At 38.7% G+C, this 17,374-nt stretch overlaps 1 pseudogene; it reads right to left on the bottom strand.

Moving 5' to 3' along the window:
* Positions 1–11,711: 11,711 nt before the first annotated feature.
* LOC100771781 lies at positions 11,712–13,016 on the bottom strand (annotated as a pseudogene).
* Positions 13,017–17,374: the final 4,358 nt, after the last annotated feature.

The raw sequence follows: 17,374 nt of genomic DNA, 5'->3' as shown, positions 1-17,374 counted from the left end.
CTGCACAATTCTTATTACTCCAGGTAGAATAATCCAGCAATGGCAAGTGAGGTGGAGTCATTTTCTGTGGCTGGTTATCTCAGGTTAGGCTTTCATGGCCACAGTTCTATTATGCAATAGCATGCTTATCATGTTCTAGTGTGCTCTTTTTGTTTTTCAACAGCTCAGATATTCCTCTGACTCCTCTGATTCCAGTACTGTTTGCAGATTATGGGTGGGCAAGAGTTAACAAAGGTTAGTGGGATAGCCATAGTAACTGTGGTGGCATCAGTGACCTTCTAGTTTGGCACTGGCATCAGGCAGCCTGGCTCATTTGTGGAAGACAGTCGCTGGAGTGTGCACCCAATTCTAGTTGGTGGGCAGAAAAGTCCATTGACACAACACTGGAACCCTCCAAGTATCCTTTAACTTTATCTATCCACTGACTTAGATGCTACTTCAAATCAATGATCTTAGGCAAAATCCTATACTTCCTCAGAGTCCATACTATTATCTTCCTGTAAGTCCTTCACTTGACTCCTTCCCACACACCTTAAATCTATATTAAAATCTCTTAATGGAATCTACAATTGCTTCATAAAATCACATAAATATCTTATGAATAAATTAATACGGAGTAGAATTACTCCTAATGAGTAATCTCTGTGAGAGTATAAACGCAACATGTAGTCATCATTACTGAATTTAACATATAATAGTTTCAGACCCCATGTAATTCCTTAATCCTTATAAATCACAAGAACTCAGTAAATGAAGAGATCTGATTTAGTGAGTTTATTACAGAGATTTTAGTCAATACTAAATTACTTAATCATTTAAAATTGTAGAACCCAAGTAGCTCTATGTAATCCATTCTACAACTATATTTTCAGATCTCAATGGGTCACATGATACTTGATTTTCAGTTAAACGAAAAGACAAAAGGAAAAGAATCCATCACAAAATTCTTATTGTCTTTGTGATGTTTTTATTTTAATTATTTCTTTTATCCTTTTGAGATTATAGTATAATCCCATCATCCCACCTTTCCCTTTCCTCTCTCTAACCTTCAGTCATTAGTTCAAGTTAACAATGTAAAATGGCTTTGAGAGTTGGATTTTGACTTCTCAATTATGCAAGTGTCTTTCCTTTGCACAGGCATGCATGATCAATATGCACAATCATTGACACAAGATGACCAAGGGCTTGCATCCTAGTAGAGCACCTTCTTAATTTTATAATGCTGAGCAAGCTTCTGTGTTTTCATTTGTAAAATGTGGAGGAAAGCAACCACATACTATAGAATTATTGTAAGCATTCAATAAAATCCCACACATAGAGTACATGGCATATTGTCTGACACATGCCACTCAAATATGGGTACCTGCTTTAGTTATTGTGAGTTTTAACCCTTGACATCTTAAGTTGTTGACTTATCACCTTGGGAGTATAGAAGCCACTTGATAAATGTATCACTTAGCACATTGGTGACTTTTTTGCAGAAGAGTGATTTTTCATAAGCAGTTTTGAAGGGCTTTTAAATGATCCTATTTAGTGACTAGAGACTTGGCTGTTCAACTTTATAGCTCTGTGACCCAGACTCTTTGTCCTTTAGTTTCATCTTTGATAAAATGCCATCATCAGCTCATAGGATTGATGTGAGGTTAAATGAAACTGTTTGTTATAGGCCTTAATATGAAACACAGAACAATGTATAAACTTACCAAAAGTCAGCAGTGACAGGGACACAATGGACCTGGCCCCTGAAATCTACTTGAGACTCCCTATGTATAATGCATTGAAAATTCATACACAATTACTGAGAACATGTGGAGTGTGAACAAAACACTTCATTTATCAAGCAAGTACAATATCGTAAGCCCTTTTCTAGATGATTTAAAGATACTACTTTAATAATTATTGCATTACAGTGTAGGGAATATCATTGTCCTTCTGTAAAAACTATACAAATATGCTATTTCAAAAGAGCTACCCAACACTACGCAATGCAGAAATGAACTAAATAAATCTGGAATTGAACCTGTGGCCAAGTTCATATGATAACATAATCTGTGTTCTTTTCACTACAATTTGCTCCATAATTGTGAACTTGTTACTGCATTATCTAGCTGTCATTGGATATAGAGAAGTCTTCTAAGGATCAAGTAGAAGACAAGTGAATTCACTAAGGAAACAAAACAGATGAGAAACCCTTAACCCTCAAGTCAGTCCTGTTCCAAAGTCTCTAGTGGGGCACTGTCACTAGTTGTCTCACTTGGGTTTCCTTGTACATTTAACTGAGGTGTTTATTAATTTCAGGATCTATGGCTACATAGTCTAAATGTTAACATTTTGATTTCTTTAGCAGTATGTGATTATTTTAACTGTGTTTGATTATTAATTTGTTTTGTTTGACTTTTTGTTTTTTTTTTAATTCAAGTGTCTTCCTTTTTAACTTTTCACTACAGGGAAGTGTCTATCACCCCATCCCATACACACACAGAGACCTGTTTACTTCAATCTATTTTAATGCCTTCACTTCTGGTGATAACTACATATCTCTTATCAAGTATACAATAGAGGATTAAAATAGCAGTATAGAGGGCCAGAGCTTATGATTTAAACGCAATATATAAACAATCAGTTTTGGGTTACTTGTTTACATTTTTCAACATAATATTTTTATTTACTACTTGAAAAATTACATACATGTATATGGAGTATCTAGATAATATCTACCTTGCTTTCTTCAAACCAATTGCCACCAGGAATCCCCATGACATCTCCTTCTCAACTTCTTGTCCTTTTATTTTATTTTATTTTATTTTATTTTATTTTATTTTTCAGTCCACTGTATCCAACTGCTGCTATCCATATTCACATGGGTTATCCTCTTGGGCATAGGCACCTATAAATGGAAAATCTCCAAAAGAAAAGTGGTTCTTCCAACTCTCCCTTTTCCACTATTTTGTATGATTTTCCATTGCCTTCCTTACCAAGGAGGAAGATATTTCATTTACACTTCTTTTTTTGCTCATTACAGTTTAGGTCCATTTGTTCCTTCTTATATTCTAGCCTCATAGACTATTCTGTGACATCATGAGAATAGTGAGACATAAAATAGCAATGTTACTCATACTAAGTAAATCTGAAATGAACAAAGTATCCGAGCAAGGAAGTAACTGAGCAAAGTAACACTGATCAAACTAAAATGTTTAGAAATATTCCAGAATTCCAGAAATTAGAAAGAGGACTTTTGGATGTACTTATAAAGCACATTTCTACCCCACCTGAAAATTCAAAGTAAACAATAAGTTGTCAGAATCCCATTCCACAACAAAAGTTAACAATAATAAATGACTTAATTGCTCTTACCATATATCTCAATTTCCTGAGTCAAAATACCTCTGCACATGTTCCTGTAGACACAGTGCACTTGTATTGAAAGTACAATTCCAGGAAATAAGGAAGAAATATCTCCTTCTGCCCAGAATAAAGGAATTCATCAAAATTCTTCCTCCATTACCAGTGGGTTACAGTTGTGTAAGCTAATTAACAAGTAGGGAGACCAAGTGACAAGGTAGGGCAACAACATTCAAATCAACAGTGAATTAACAGATGAAATTGAACATTTGCAATCTGCTATATCCAGATGCATATCTGTCTGATATTAAAGGAAGACTGGGAAAGAGTAATGTATTCATGGGGTCTGCAAAGGTGACTCAGCAGTCAAGAAAGAGCACTGACTGCTTTGCTCTTCTAGGGGTCCTGAGTTCAATTCCCAGCAACCATATGGTGGCTTCCTATCATCTGTAAAGAAGGCCACTTTTGGTGTGCAGGCATTCAAGCACACAAAACCTAAAAGTAAATGAACAAATAAACCTAAAGAAAGGATAAGGGATACATCAAAACAGATGGAGAGAGAGAGAGAGAGATACTCAATACAGTTTAGCTTATATAATACTGTGTTTAAATTTATGAACTTTCACAATTTACAACCATTATATTGCCCACCATTTTGAAAAACATTGATTAAATTAAGTAAAGCAGGTTGCTTACTTCCATTTCTTCAGGAACATCTACTCTTAGTATATTCACAGAATTGTGTGTCTTAAGAAGTAAATATAAACTTGATGGTGGTGGCACACTCCTTTAATCACAGAATTCAGGAGACAGAGGCAGGCAGATCTTTGTAAATTCAAGTCAGCCTGGGCTACAGAGAGAGTTCCAGGACAGCCAAGATGACACAGAGAAACTCTGTCTCAAAAACCAAAAGAAAGGCAAGAATATAGTTTCTGAGTCATTTTAAGAAATGGTCATCTGATCTTAAATGATCTTTATATAGGATACTAACAGACCCTAAATTTGTTAATGTTAATCCCCTATTCTTAGACAATATTTGAGTTCATCCTTTAGCTAAAATATTTTTTCAATGAAAACAATGGGATAACAAATAATAAAATAGATGTTTCTTGTTAAATTTGTAGAAAGTATTCTTATCCAGGACATATCCTAGCCCTCTGCTTGGACAAGTTTGAAAGTCAATGTCTATGTTCCTCCACCACCCTTGCATTTCTATCATTTGAGTTTCTCTCTATTTTCCATTCCCCATGCTACAGCCAAAAACCACCTCTTTACCAACATCTCCTCCTTGCTCTGATTGTGAGGATTGAGAATAAAGGATGTCTCTGAGATAGCATGACCAACTCCCATTTACTTCTGCCTACAAGGAAGGTATCAGAGACAGTAGTGCCATTATTTAGATTAAAAAATTTCCCAGGCTAATAGGACCAACCCAGGCCCCCTGAATGTGGGTGTCAGATAGGAGGCCTGGGCAATCTATGGGGCCTCTGGTAGTAGATCAGTATGTATCCCTAGCATACGAATGGACTTTGAAAGCTTATTCCACATAGAGGGATACTCTATCAGCCTAGACACAAGGTGGAGGGCCTAGGTCAAGCTCCAAATGATGTGACAGACTTTGATGATCTGCCATGGAAGGCCTCACCCTCCCTGGGGAGCAGAAAGGGCATGGGATGGGGGTATGGGAGGGCGGGAGGGAGAGGGAACTGGGATTGATATGTAAAACAAGATTGTTTCTAATTTAAATTTAAAAAAATTACCAGGCTAATTGTTGTTGTCAAAACATCTAGAGGTAATTAGCTTTTCTGCATTCTGTATAAGCATCTCTACATCTCAACAAATGGAATTTCATGTATTTGTCAGTATGCCAAGATGATGGAACCTCATATATTACGAGTTTGAAAATAATTACAGATACAAAGACTTCTTTCCATCCACTTAAGAGAGTTAAATCTGTGCCCTTATGTGCCTTATCTGCTTTTCCTTTTTAATTTACATTTTAAGCAACCTGAGAATGCTTTGTTTTCCCTTCCTAATCTAGTCTTTAATGCTCTGTTGCACCGAATAACACTGTGCAAGTGACGGTACCTCTGTGTGCTTTGAAAACGTCTTATAAAAGTGAAATGGCATCCTTCTTTTAACCACACCAGGTCGATTCATGATTCATTATATTAGTACCACTTGTCAGTTGATATTGTGATCTGAGTCCAACTGATCAGCCAACACTTAATTGCTTCATTAGTCTTCAAAATCCATTTCTAAATGAACCACTAATGACCATCTTTATAGCTTTTCTAAAATGTCTGAAGATGTTTCAGAATAAAATTCTTAAATTAAAAACAAAACTAAGGTAACATTTTAAAAATAAATTCTGAAGTTTTATCTAAATTGCATGGAGAAGCAATTTTATTTGTTGTAGACCAAACTAATGGTCATAAAGAGAGGCTTGGAACAGATGTGGTAAATGACTATAGTACATTTGCCTGATACATGGTGAGAAGGTGTAGGGAGGTAAGAGGTATCTATGTAAAAGACTACCAAGTATGATGAAGCAGCAGAAACTAATACTCAGAGATTCATTGCATAGGTTTGCCCTTATCAGACAAAGAAAAAGAATTAGACAGAGGGGTAGACCCTAAGACTTGTGACTGATAAGAATTCTATATGTTAGTAATATCAAGTTTTTGGGGGGGGCTCTTGGGGATTTTATGTTTTTTTATGGTATAACTTGTTTTTTTAGTTTTACACATTTATTTTTTACCAACTTTTTTTTATTTGAATTAGAAACAGGATTGTTTTACATGACAATCCCAGTTCCCTTCTCCCACCCGTCCTCCCCTACTCCCTACCCTACCCGCCCCCCACACCACTAAAACCTTATAAGTCAAGTATCTTCTTTGCTCCCCGTGGATGCTGAGGCCTTCCATAGGGTGTCATCACAGTCTTACGTTTCCTTTGGGGTAGGGCTTAGGCCCACCTCCATGTGTCTTGGCTCAGGGAGTATTCCTCTATATGGACTGGGCTCCCAAAGTCCACACCTATGTTAGGGATAAATACTGGGCTTCTACAGGAGGTCCTATAGATTTCTAAGGTTTCCTCCCAGAAACCCATGTTCCTTGGGTCTGGATCAGTCCCATGCTGGTATTCCAGCTATCTGCATGTGGGTTCCAGTTCAGATCGGTGATTACTTATGGCTGTCTGCTTCTACTTCCACCAGCTGCTGGATGAGGGCATATAAGTCTGTCATCAATCTCATAATCAGGGGAGGTCATTTGAGGTAGCCTCTTCTCCATTGCTGAGATAGTTAGCTGGTGTCATCTTTGTAGATCTACAGACATTTCCCTAGTGCCTGATTTCTCTGTAAACCAAAAGTGTCTCCCTCTATTATGATATCTCCATTCTTGTTATCGTGTATTCTTCCCCTGACTCATATTTTCTGCTCCCTCATGTTCTCGGCATCCCTCTTCCTCTCTCCTTCTCATTCTCCTAGCTCCCTCCCCCCTCTTCTAGTGCTCCCAATTTGCTCAGCAGATCTTGAGCCTCTCCCCTTCTCCAGGGGACCATGTATGTTTCTCTTAGGGACCTCCATGTTTATTAGCTTCATTGGCAGTGTGGATTGTAGGCTGGTAATCCTTACTCTATGTCTAAAATCCCCATATGAGTGAGTACATACCATGTTTGTGTTTTTGCGATTGGGTCACCTTGCTCAGAATGGTTTCTTCTAGATCCATCCATTTTCCTGCAAATTTCAAGATTCCATTGTTTTTTTCTGCTAAGTAGTACTCCATTGTGTAAATGTACCACATTTTCTCTATCCATTCTTCAGTTGAGGGGCATCTAGGCTGCTTCCAATTTCTGGCTATTACAAATAGTGCTGCTAAGAACATCGTTGAACATATGTCTTTGTTGTATGAATGTGCTTATTTGGGTATATGCTTAAGAGTGGAATTGCTGGATCTTGTGTTAGACTGATTCCCATTTTCTTGAGGAGTCGCCATACTGATTTCCAAAGTGGCAGTACAAGTTGGCACTCCCACCAGCAGTGGAGGAGTGTTCCCCTTTCTACACATCCTCTCCAACATGAACCTCATTGGTGTTTTTGATTTTGGCCATTCTGACAGGAGTAAGATGGTATCTCAGAGTTGTTTTGATTTGCATTTCCCTGATGGCTAAGGATGTTGAACACTTTCTTATGTGTCTTTCAGCCATTTTAGATTCCTCTATTGAGAATTGTTGGTTTAGTTCTTTACCCCAATTTTTAATTGGGTTGTTTGGTGTTTAGGAGACTAGCTTCTTGAGTTCTTTGTATACTTTGGAAATCAGCCCTCTGTCAGATGTGGGGTTGGTGAATATCTTTTCCCAGTCTGTGGGCTGCCGTTTTGTCTTGTTGACTGTGTCCTTTGCCTTACAGAAACTTCTCAGTTTCAAAATGTCCCATTTATCAATTGTTGACCTCAGTGTCTGTGCTACTGGTGTAATGTTCAGGAATACTTAAAAATGTACTTAGACGCTAAAGGAAAAAAATAGGTATAGACAGTCATAGAAAATAAATAGTTTAAAATAATAGTAAAGTCTTTAAAAAAGAGTAAAGTCATATAAAGAGAATAAGCCATGCATGTAAGGATTGAAAATATGAAGAGCATCTGGATCCTGTATGTTACTTTCTTTATGTTGACATTTTTAAATACTGATGAGCAGAGGGCAAAGGCTGCTGAGAGATATTGGGTTGTAAGAAAAAAATTGCTAAATTAAAGCACCGTACATCCTTTAAGGATGCCGTAACTTCAAAATATAAGTTAGAAAATACATAGCATTGAGGGAGAGGTTGTGCCCTTGTTTCCATAGGAAAGAAAAATCTATTGATTTCTTTAAAATTGATGAATATCAGATTTGACCAGGGAAGTCCTCCTGAAAAATATATCTATAGATGTATATTTATTGAGAATTTTTGCATCAATGTTCATGAGGGATATTGGTCTGTAGTCCTCTTTCTTAGTTGTGTCTTTGTGCGGCTTGGGTATCAAGGTTATTGTAGCCTGGTTAAAAGAGTTTGGCAATGTCCCTTCTGCTTCTATTTTGTGGAACAATTTGAGGAGTATTGGTATTAGCACTTCTTTAAATTTCTGGTAGAATTCTGCAGTGAATCTATGTGGCCCTGGGCTTTTTTTGGTTGGGAGACTTTTGATGACTGCTTTGATTTCCTTAGAGGTTATAGGTCTGTTTAAGTTGCTTATCTGTTCTTGATTCAATTTTGGTAAGTGATAACTGTCCAGAAAATTGTCCATTTCCTTTAAATTTTCTAATTTTGTGGAGTACAGGTTTTCAAAGTAAGACCTGAAGATTCTCTGGATTTCTTCAGTGTCCATTGTTATGTCCCCCTTTTCATTTCTGATTTTGTTAATTTGCATGATCTCTCTCTGCCTTTTGGTTAATTTGGATAATGGTTTGTCTATCTTGTTGATTTTCTCAAAGAACCTACTCTTTGTTATATTGATTCTTTGAATTGTTTTCTTCGTTTAGACTTTATTGATTTCTTCCCTCAGTTTGATTATTTCCTAGCATCTGCTCCTCCGGGGTGAATTTGCTTGCATTTTTTCTAGAGCTTTCAGCTGTGATGTCAACTCTCTGGTGTGGCTATTCTCTAGTTTCTTCATATGAGTACTTAGAGCTATGAACTGCTTTCAATGTGTCCCATAAGTTTGGGTATATTGTGTCAACATTTTCATTGAATTATAGGAAGTCTTTAATTTCTTTCTTTATTTCTTCCTTGACCCAGGAATGTTGCAAATGCATGTTGTTCAATTTCCATGAGTTGGTATGTTTTTTGCACTTTGATTTGTTTTTGATTTCTATCTTTAAAGCATGGTGGTCTGATAAGACACAGGGGATTATTCCAATTTTTTGTACCTGTTGAGGTTTGCTATGTTGCTGAGAATGGGGTCGATTTTTGAGAAGGTTCCATGTGATGCTGAAAAGAAGGTATATTCTTTTGTGTTTGGATAGAAAGTTCTATAAATGTCTGTTAATCCCATTTGGGTAATATCTTCTGTTAGTTCCTTTGTCTCTTTGTTAAGTTTATGTCTGGTGGTCCTGTCCAGGGTTGAGAGTGGGGTGTTGAAGTCTCCCACTATAACTGTGTGAGGCCTTGTTTGTGATTTGAGTTTTAATAATGTTTCTTTTACGAATGTTGGTGCCTTTGTATTTGGGGCATAGATGTTTAGAATTGAGACTTCTTCCTGATGGATTTTCCCTGTGATGAACATGAAATGACCTTGTTCATCTCTTTTGATTGATTTTAGTTTCAAGTCTATCTTGTTAGATACTAGGATAGCTACCCCAGCTCGAATCTTGGGTCCATTTGATTGGAGTATCTTATCCCAACACCTTACTCTGAGGTAATGTCTGTCTTTGAATTCAAGGTGTGTTTCTGGTATGGAGCAGAAGGATGGATTCTTTCTTTGTATCCAATCTGTTAGCCTGTGTCTTTTTATAAGCGAGTTAAGACCATTAATATTGAGGGAAATTAATTTCCATTCAGTGTTTATTCTTGTTTGTTTTTGGTTTGTTGTTGGTACTGGTATTGTATGTGGATTTACCCTGCCTTTTATTTTGTGTTTTTGTAGAGTGGGATTATCTATTGCCTATGTTTATGCCAGTGTAGTTAATTTCCTTAGGTTGGAGTTTTCCTTCCAGTACTTTCTGTAGGGCTGGATTAGTGGTTACATATTGTTTAAATCTGGTTTTGTCTTGGAATATCTTGTTTTCTCCATTTACAGTGATTGAAAGCTTTGCTGGGTATAGTAGTCTGGGCTGGTATCCATGTTCTCTCAGACTTGGTAGAATATCTATCCAGGTCCTTCTAGCTTTCAGAGTTTCCATGGAGAAGTCTGGTGTAATGATAGGTTTGCCTTTATATGTTACTTGGCCTTTTTCCCTTGCTGCTCTTAATATTTTTTTTTAATTCTGTATGTTTGGTGTTTTAATTATTATGTGACATGGGGACTTTCTTTTGTGGTCCACTCTATTTGGCATTCTGTAGGCTTCTTGTACTTTCATTGGCATGTCTTTCTATAGGTTGGGAAAGTTTTCTTCTATGATTTTGCTGAATATGTTTTCTGTGCCTTTGAGTTGTGTTTCTTCTCCTTCTTCTATACCTATTATCCTTAGGTTTGGTCTTTTCATGGTGTCCCAAATTTCCTGAATATTTTGTGTTATGGATTTGTTAGACTTCAGATTTTCTTTGCTTGACGAGGTTATTTCCTCTAGTTTGTCTTCAGTGTCTGAGATTCTATCTTCCATCTCTTGTATTCTATTGGTTATGCTTGCATCTGTGGTTTCTGATTGTTTACTAAGCTTTTCCACTTCCAGCATTTCCTCAGTTTGTGTTTTCTTTATTGTTTCTAATTCAGTTTTCAGGTCCTGAACTGTTTCCTTCAGCTGTTTAGTTGTATTTTCTTGGCTCTTTTGGCTTTCCTTGATTTCTTGCATCTTTTTGTTTGTCTTTTCTTCCATTTCTCTGAAGGATTTTTATTTCCTCTTTTAGGTTCTCTATCGTCTCCACGAAATTGTTTTTAAGGTTGCTCTCTTCTGTTTCTTCTGTGTTGGGATGTTCATGTCTTGCTGATGTAGAGTCCCTAGACTCTGGTGGTGTCATATTGGTTTTCCTGTTGTTGGATGTGTTCTTATATTGTCGTCTTCCCATCTCTTGTTCCAGTGGGTACAGTTGGTGTCACTTCCTTTCCTGGTGTGTATGGGTGAGGTGTTCTCTTCAGGTGTGTGCAATTGACTTTGATACTCTGATGGATTTCAAGTTGGGTGCAGGCAGGTCTCAGGCACTTGCTCTCCAGGTTGGTGAGAGCAGCACTGGCGCAGAGATGTCAGCAGACTCTGGGTTGCTTGGTCCTCAGGGGTCGAGTTGTCCTGTGGAAGATCCCTGGGCAGGGTTTGCCAGGGCGGGCAGGCAGAAGTTGGGCCCAAGTTAGGAGCCGAATAGCTCACCTCTGGACTCTCTGCACTCTGTGGGGGCCGGAATGGCCCAGCAAACTCAGTAGTGTCCTCAGGGACCGATTCAGTCAGCCTGCAGATCATGGGGCCCTGAGGCTTTTATTTTGTATGTAGAACCGCTGTGGTGGGGGGTCTTGCCTGTGGCCACCCTAGAGATTACACTGGGTTCCAGATACTAGCTTGGAAGTGAGTGACAGAAACAATGACTCAGCCAATCACATAATTGCAAAGCTGGGATTTCCAGCAGGGCTCCAGGTGGCCTAAGGAAGTGGTGGCATGGGAGGGACAAGCTGGACAGACCTGATGACTTGATGACATCCGGGACAGGGTCTAAGCAGCAGGTGTTTCCAGGATCTCTACCCACTTTATTTGGCCAGGGAGTTCCTGAATCATCTGCCAGAAAACTTGGCCTTGCAGCCCAGCTCTTCCTCGATTCTAAGGATCTGATTGTACTTGGCCAGACGCTCAGATCGGCATGGGACACCATTCTTGATCTGCCCAGGGCAGAGCCCCACCACCAGGTCGGCGATGAAAGTGTCTTCTATCTCCCCATGGCGATGGGACACCATGACTTCCCAGCCATTGGACTGAGCCAGCTTACACACCTGCAGAGACTCGGTCACAGAGCCAATCTGGTTGACTTTGAGCAGGAGGCAGTTGCAGGACTTCTCACTGACAGCCGTGGCAATCCTCTTAGGGCTGCTTACTGTGAGATCATTCCCCAACCACCTGGATGCCAGCACTAGCTGTGAACTTCTGCCAGGTCTCCCAGTCGTCCTGGTCAAAGGGTTCCTCAATGGACTCCACTGGATACTTCCGGATGAAGGACTTATACAGGTCAGCCAGCTGGTACGGTGTGATGTACCTGCTGGGGTCATCAGGATAGTTGAAGTCCAATTCATACTTGCCAGACCTGAAGAACTTAGAGGCAGCCACGTCCATGCTGATGACAACCTGGTCCGTGTAGCCGGCCTTCCCAACTGCATTCTTCAGCAGCTCCAGAGCTTCTTTGTTCTCCAGGATGTTGGGCACAAACCCGCCCTCATTACCCACATTGATGGCATCCTTCCTGTATTTCTCCTTGATGACATTCTTCAGGTTGTGGTAAGCCTCTTCCCCAATGCACATGGCTTCCTGGAAGCTGGACGCCCCCACGGGAAGGATCATGAACTCCTGCAAGTGCAGCTTGTTGCCAGTATGGGAACCGCCATTGATCACATTGAAAGCTGGGATGGGCAGAATGACTTGGGGTTGCCAGCCAAGTCAGCCATGTGACGGTACAGGGTACCCCCTTTTCTGCGGCACCAGCTTTGCAGACAGCCAGAGACACTCCCAGGATGGCATTTGCACCAAATTTAGATTTATTCTCAGTGCCGTCCATCTTGATCATCAGCTTGTCGTTCTTCTCTTGCTCCTAAAGCGTTCAGTTTCTTGCTAACCAGAGCAGGTGCGATAGTTTTATTGATGTGCTCAGCAGTCTTTGAGACACCCTTCCCCATGTAGCATGTCTTATCTTTGTCGAGGAGTTCTAGGGCCTCGTGGATGCCAGTGGAGGCACCGCTGGGCACAGAAGCTTGCAAGAGACCTTTTGAGGTGTAGAGATCAACTTCAACAGTGGCGTTCCCACGGGAATCAAAGATCTCTCGGGAATGGACCTTGAGAATAGACATTTTCTGGCAGTCGGGTGGCCCAGCAGGCGAAGAACAGAGGTGTCTACAAAACCCCTGGAAAGAATTTAGGAGAGACCTAGTAATGTCAAGTATTTTTTTCATTAATTTTCTTTCACTGATGGAACATACCATAGTTAAATTTTTCTAGATTAAAATTTCCATGACCACTTCAAAACTGCAAGTAATCTATAATGACCACTATCACACAGCTAATTTAATACATAGAATTCAGCAGTTAGGGTTTTTTAAGTACATAGAAGTAAAACTCACATTATTAGACATATGGAAATTGAGAACTTGAGGAGGATAGAACAGGGTGACAGAGGAGATGAATATGAACACAATACATTAGATGTGTGCATGGATGTGTCATCATGAAATGCCTTACAGTGTTCAACTAACAGCTGCAGCAAGGCCTATCTATGTTGGCTGCCTACAGTAAGCTTCCAATTTAGATAATTCCTAACTCCATGTATTGGGCAGCCTCTATTGGGGTTTCTGCTGCACTTTTTTCTTATTGATTCTGTATATACTTGAAGAGTTTACGCATGAGAAGAGACAATGAATAGAAGCTGGCAGGGCTCCATCTCCCAAAATGCCACTCAATGTGGAAGGCAAATATTGAATGCCAATTAAGTATCAAATTACCCTAAAGTACCCAAATTATTAGTCTGAATGCTTAACTGTAAATGACTACACCATAATTTCTTATTTCGTCCAACTCTGGTAACAGTGTTTGGCTATGCATGAAAAGGGATAATTTCAAATATCTTGTGATGCTCCTTGAGCCAGACACATTAGTAAGACAAGTAACTGTTGTAAGTTAAACCACCAAAGGGTAGTGGGAAGTATATATTCATGTTTACAATTCCCTGTAATCCTGACCACAAGTGATCACCCCTTTTGGTAATAAATTCACATGCCAGGGTACTGTTGTGGAAGAGGATAGTGATAGCACTATATTGCTCTTTGGAAGTCCATGTCTTAAAGAAGAAACTACTTAAAAGACCCAATTTATCTCTTTTGATCTACCTCTATAATTGATTTTTTGTCTACATTTTTATGGCCTGGCTATAAAACACAAATATGAGGCTAGCCTACTCACAGAAAAATATTATATAGCATACACAAAATAAGAAATCACTGTCTTCTCTAGAGACATTCTGAAGCACTAATCTTATAGCTATCTGATCCAAGTAGCTCAGCCGTACAATTTGTACATTTTAAATTTAAGTGGATTCGCTGAATCACTTAAATTTACTTTATCTGATTACTATTAATACTGCAATAAAAGGATTAAGAATATGAAAAATTTAAATTCTTTTAAGTCTGTCAGGACAGCAATGCGTTCACTTGCAAGGCTTTGCCTATCAACACCTTCAATTGGCCTGACTCTCCTATTTGTAGGAATCTTTTCCTTCATGATAAAATGAGATGATTTGCCATTGAAAGGGGCTTTGTAGCCGTCACAAATCACCCATTTGCAAGCAACCATCCACCCTTCCATTTCCATAGTTGCTTATTTCATACATTTACACATTAATAATATGGGCATCAGCAGGCATATTTACTGAACTCAAGAGAAGCCTCATTTTCCAGGAATATGGAATGTTTTGTGTCTTTCATTGAAATACTATGTAGGTTTTCTGGGTGCATCATTTTCATTTATATGTCTGTTTCCTTCCCATGCTGCCATCCTTAATACTGAATTTAGTTATATCACTTTCTATGTCATCTTCCATTATACTCAGTGAATATTTTCTCTTCCTCTAACACTTTCTAAACCTTCACGTTTAAAGACAATAAATTTGCAATGCTCATACTCTATAAATAGAGATGGTAAATCTTAATTATACTTTCAGATTGCAGTATCTTTTTCCAGCTGTGCATATGAATGTTTCTGATCTGGATGTATGTTCCAGTATGTTTATTTTTAATCCAAAATTACAACCTTCACAAGCCAGGAACAAATGTAAAATGCTCAACTTTTATTTACAGACATGTGACAATTGCTTGTTAAATAATTGCATTCTCAGAAAGGCAAGATGACTCAAGAGTATAAAGGTGCTTGCTGTTAATCCTGACAACATGAGTTCATCCCCTAAGACCCACGTGGTGGAGGGATTTGCAACTGTTCTTTGACTTCCACATGAACCTACATGCACACACGATCATACTCACAAATGCATGTGTGCATGGGCACACACACACACACACACACACACACACACACACACACACACACACACACACACACTTAAACACAAACTAAAACAGGACTGTGAACCTTTGTACCATAATGAAATTGCATATAATTTAAGTTATTAGCATTTTCAAGCTTATTTAAACACAATAAAATAGACACTTATATTGAAATATCGTAGAGTAGTCTGTAAGAATATTTTATTTTTATATTTTATGTATCAAATAAAACTAATTTAATTTAGTATTTTAGATACCATATTGGTTTTACTCTATAAATAAAATAAATGGACTTAAAACAATGTTGAGGACATTATTTGGTTATTGTTTATTTAATCAACCAAATTAGGAATGACCATGGCTCAGATTAGAAGATCAAGATAAACAGTCACATTGAATGTACATTACTAATTTGGGTAAACAGGACCTGTTGATAAATGACATAGTGAGGGAGTTTTCATTACTAGTTTCATATAGTTTTTAATTGAAAGTTATATTAGTCTCTGTTTATTGTGGTGTGTGTGTGTGTGTGTGTGTGTGTGTGTGTGTGTGTGTGTGTATGTATGTATGTATGTATGTAATATGTACCATAATACGCATGTGAAGGTCAGATAAGAAGTCTGTAGAAATGTTTCTCCTCAACCTTTCCATCTGTCTGGAGGATGGGCCTCAGGCTGTTAGACTTGCACAACAAGCATTTAGATGCACTTACCCAGCTCACAGGCCAAATATGCAGATTTTTAATGACTTAATGCTGTTTTCTTAGGTGGGGAAGACTAGGCAGGAGACCTTGCTTTGAAGAACAGGGAAATCTTCAATTATGTGGCATTTCTTTGGGTTCAATTAAAGCTAGGTGCCAATTACAAACTATAGTTGGACTTAGCATGAAATCATGTTCAGGTTTCCTTCCTGCCACCTCCCAGAAAAAAAAGAAAAAAAAACATTTAGACTGCTATGTGGGTATTAATTTTCAAAATATTCATTTCCCTATTTTTATTTAATTTAGAAACAAGCTTGTTTTACATTTCAATCCCAGTTCCCTCTCCCTTCCTTCTTCCCCTGCCCCCAACTAACACCCTATCCCAGTCTCTTTCTGCTCCCCAGGGAGGGTGAAACCTTCCATGGGGGATCTTTAAAATCTGTCTCATCATTTGGAGCAGGACCCAGGCCCTACCCTGTGTGTCTAGGCTGAGAGAGTATCCCTCTACGTAGAATGGGCTATGTGTGGATGTGTATCAGTGTATGTGGAAGCTACAAGTAAATATCAGGAGATATTCATTAATAGATCTCCACATTATTTATTTGTGTTAGGTCTCTCAGTATACCTGTAACACACATATTCAGCTAGACTTGTGGGCTAATAATCTCTGGGAATCTTGTGTCCACCTTCTCCATGTACTGGAATGATAGGTGCATGTTCTTACACATAACTTTTGTGGGTATTAGACATCCAATCTCAAGTCCACAAGCTTGTATGTCCATAGACCACAGTACCAGATTTTTTTTTTATTTTGGGTCACCAACCAGCCCCCAAATCATGACACTAAGACTTCTCATTAGTTATCAAACCTTGCCCTAGCTTGTGCTCGTTTCTGGCTGGCTCCTTTAAGTTAAATTAACCTGTTCCTCTTTATCTACCTTTTGCCTTTGAGGTTTATATGTTTTCTTTCTGTATAACAGACTCACTATTTCTCATGTCTGTCTGTCTGGCAGATGCCTGGCTTCTTGCCCTGTCCATGGCCCTCATGCTCTCTTGCTTCTCTCATTCTTCCTTTCTAGCCTGAACTATTTATTCTATTTATTCTATGCCCACCAGCCCCACCCATTCTTTCTCTGCCTAGCGATTGACAGTTCAGCTTTTTATTAGACCAATCAGGTACCTTAAGAAAGCAAGGTGAAGCCAATACAGCACATCTTTACACAATTAAACAAACACACATCATTAAACAAATGCAGCATGAACAAATATAACACACCTTTACACAGTTAAAGGAATATTCCACAGCATACACAAATATAACACACCCTTGCCCAGGTAAATAATATTCTACAATGGTACACTTTGCCAATTATGTCATCTCTGCCCTGGTTTCATTTCGATTGCTGTAATAAAGACTGAAACCAAATACAACTTTGGAAGAAAATGATTGATTTGG

The sequence above is a fragment of the Cricetulus griseus genome, chromosome X (assembly GCF_003668045.3).
Source record: "Cricetulus griseus strain 17A/GY chromosome X, alternate assembly CriGri-PICRH-1.0, whole genome shotgun sequence".
Lineage (NCBI taxonomy): Eukaryota > Metazoa > Chordata > Mammalia > Rodentia > Cricetidae > Cricetulus > Cricetulus griseus.
This window is presented reverse-complemented; position numbering and strand designations above follow the sequence as displayed.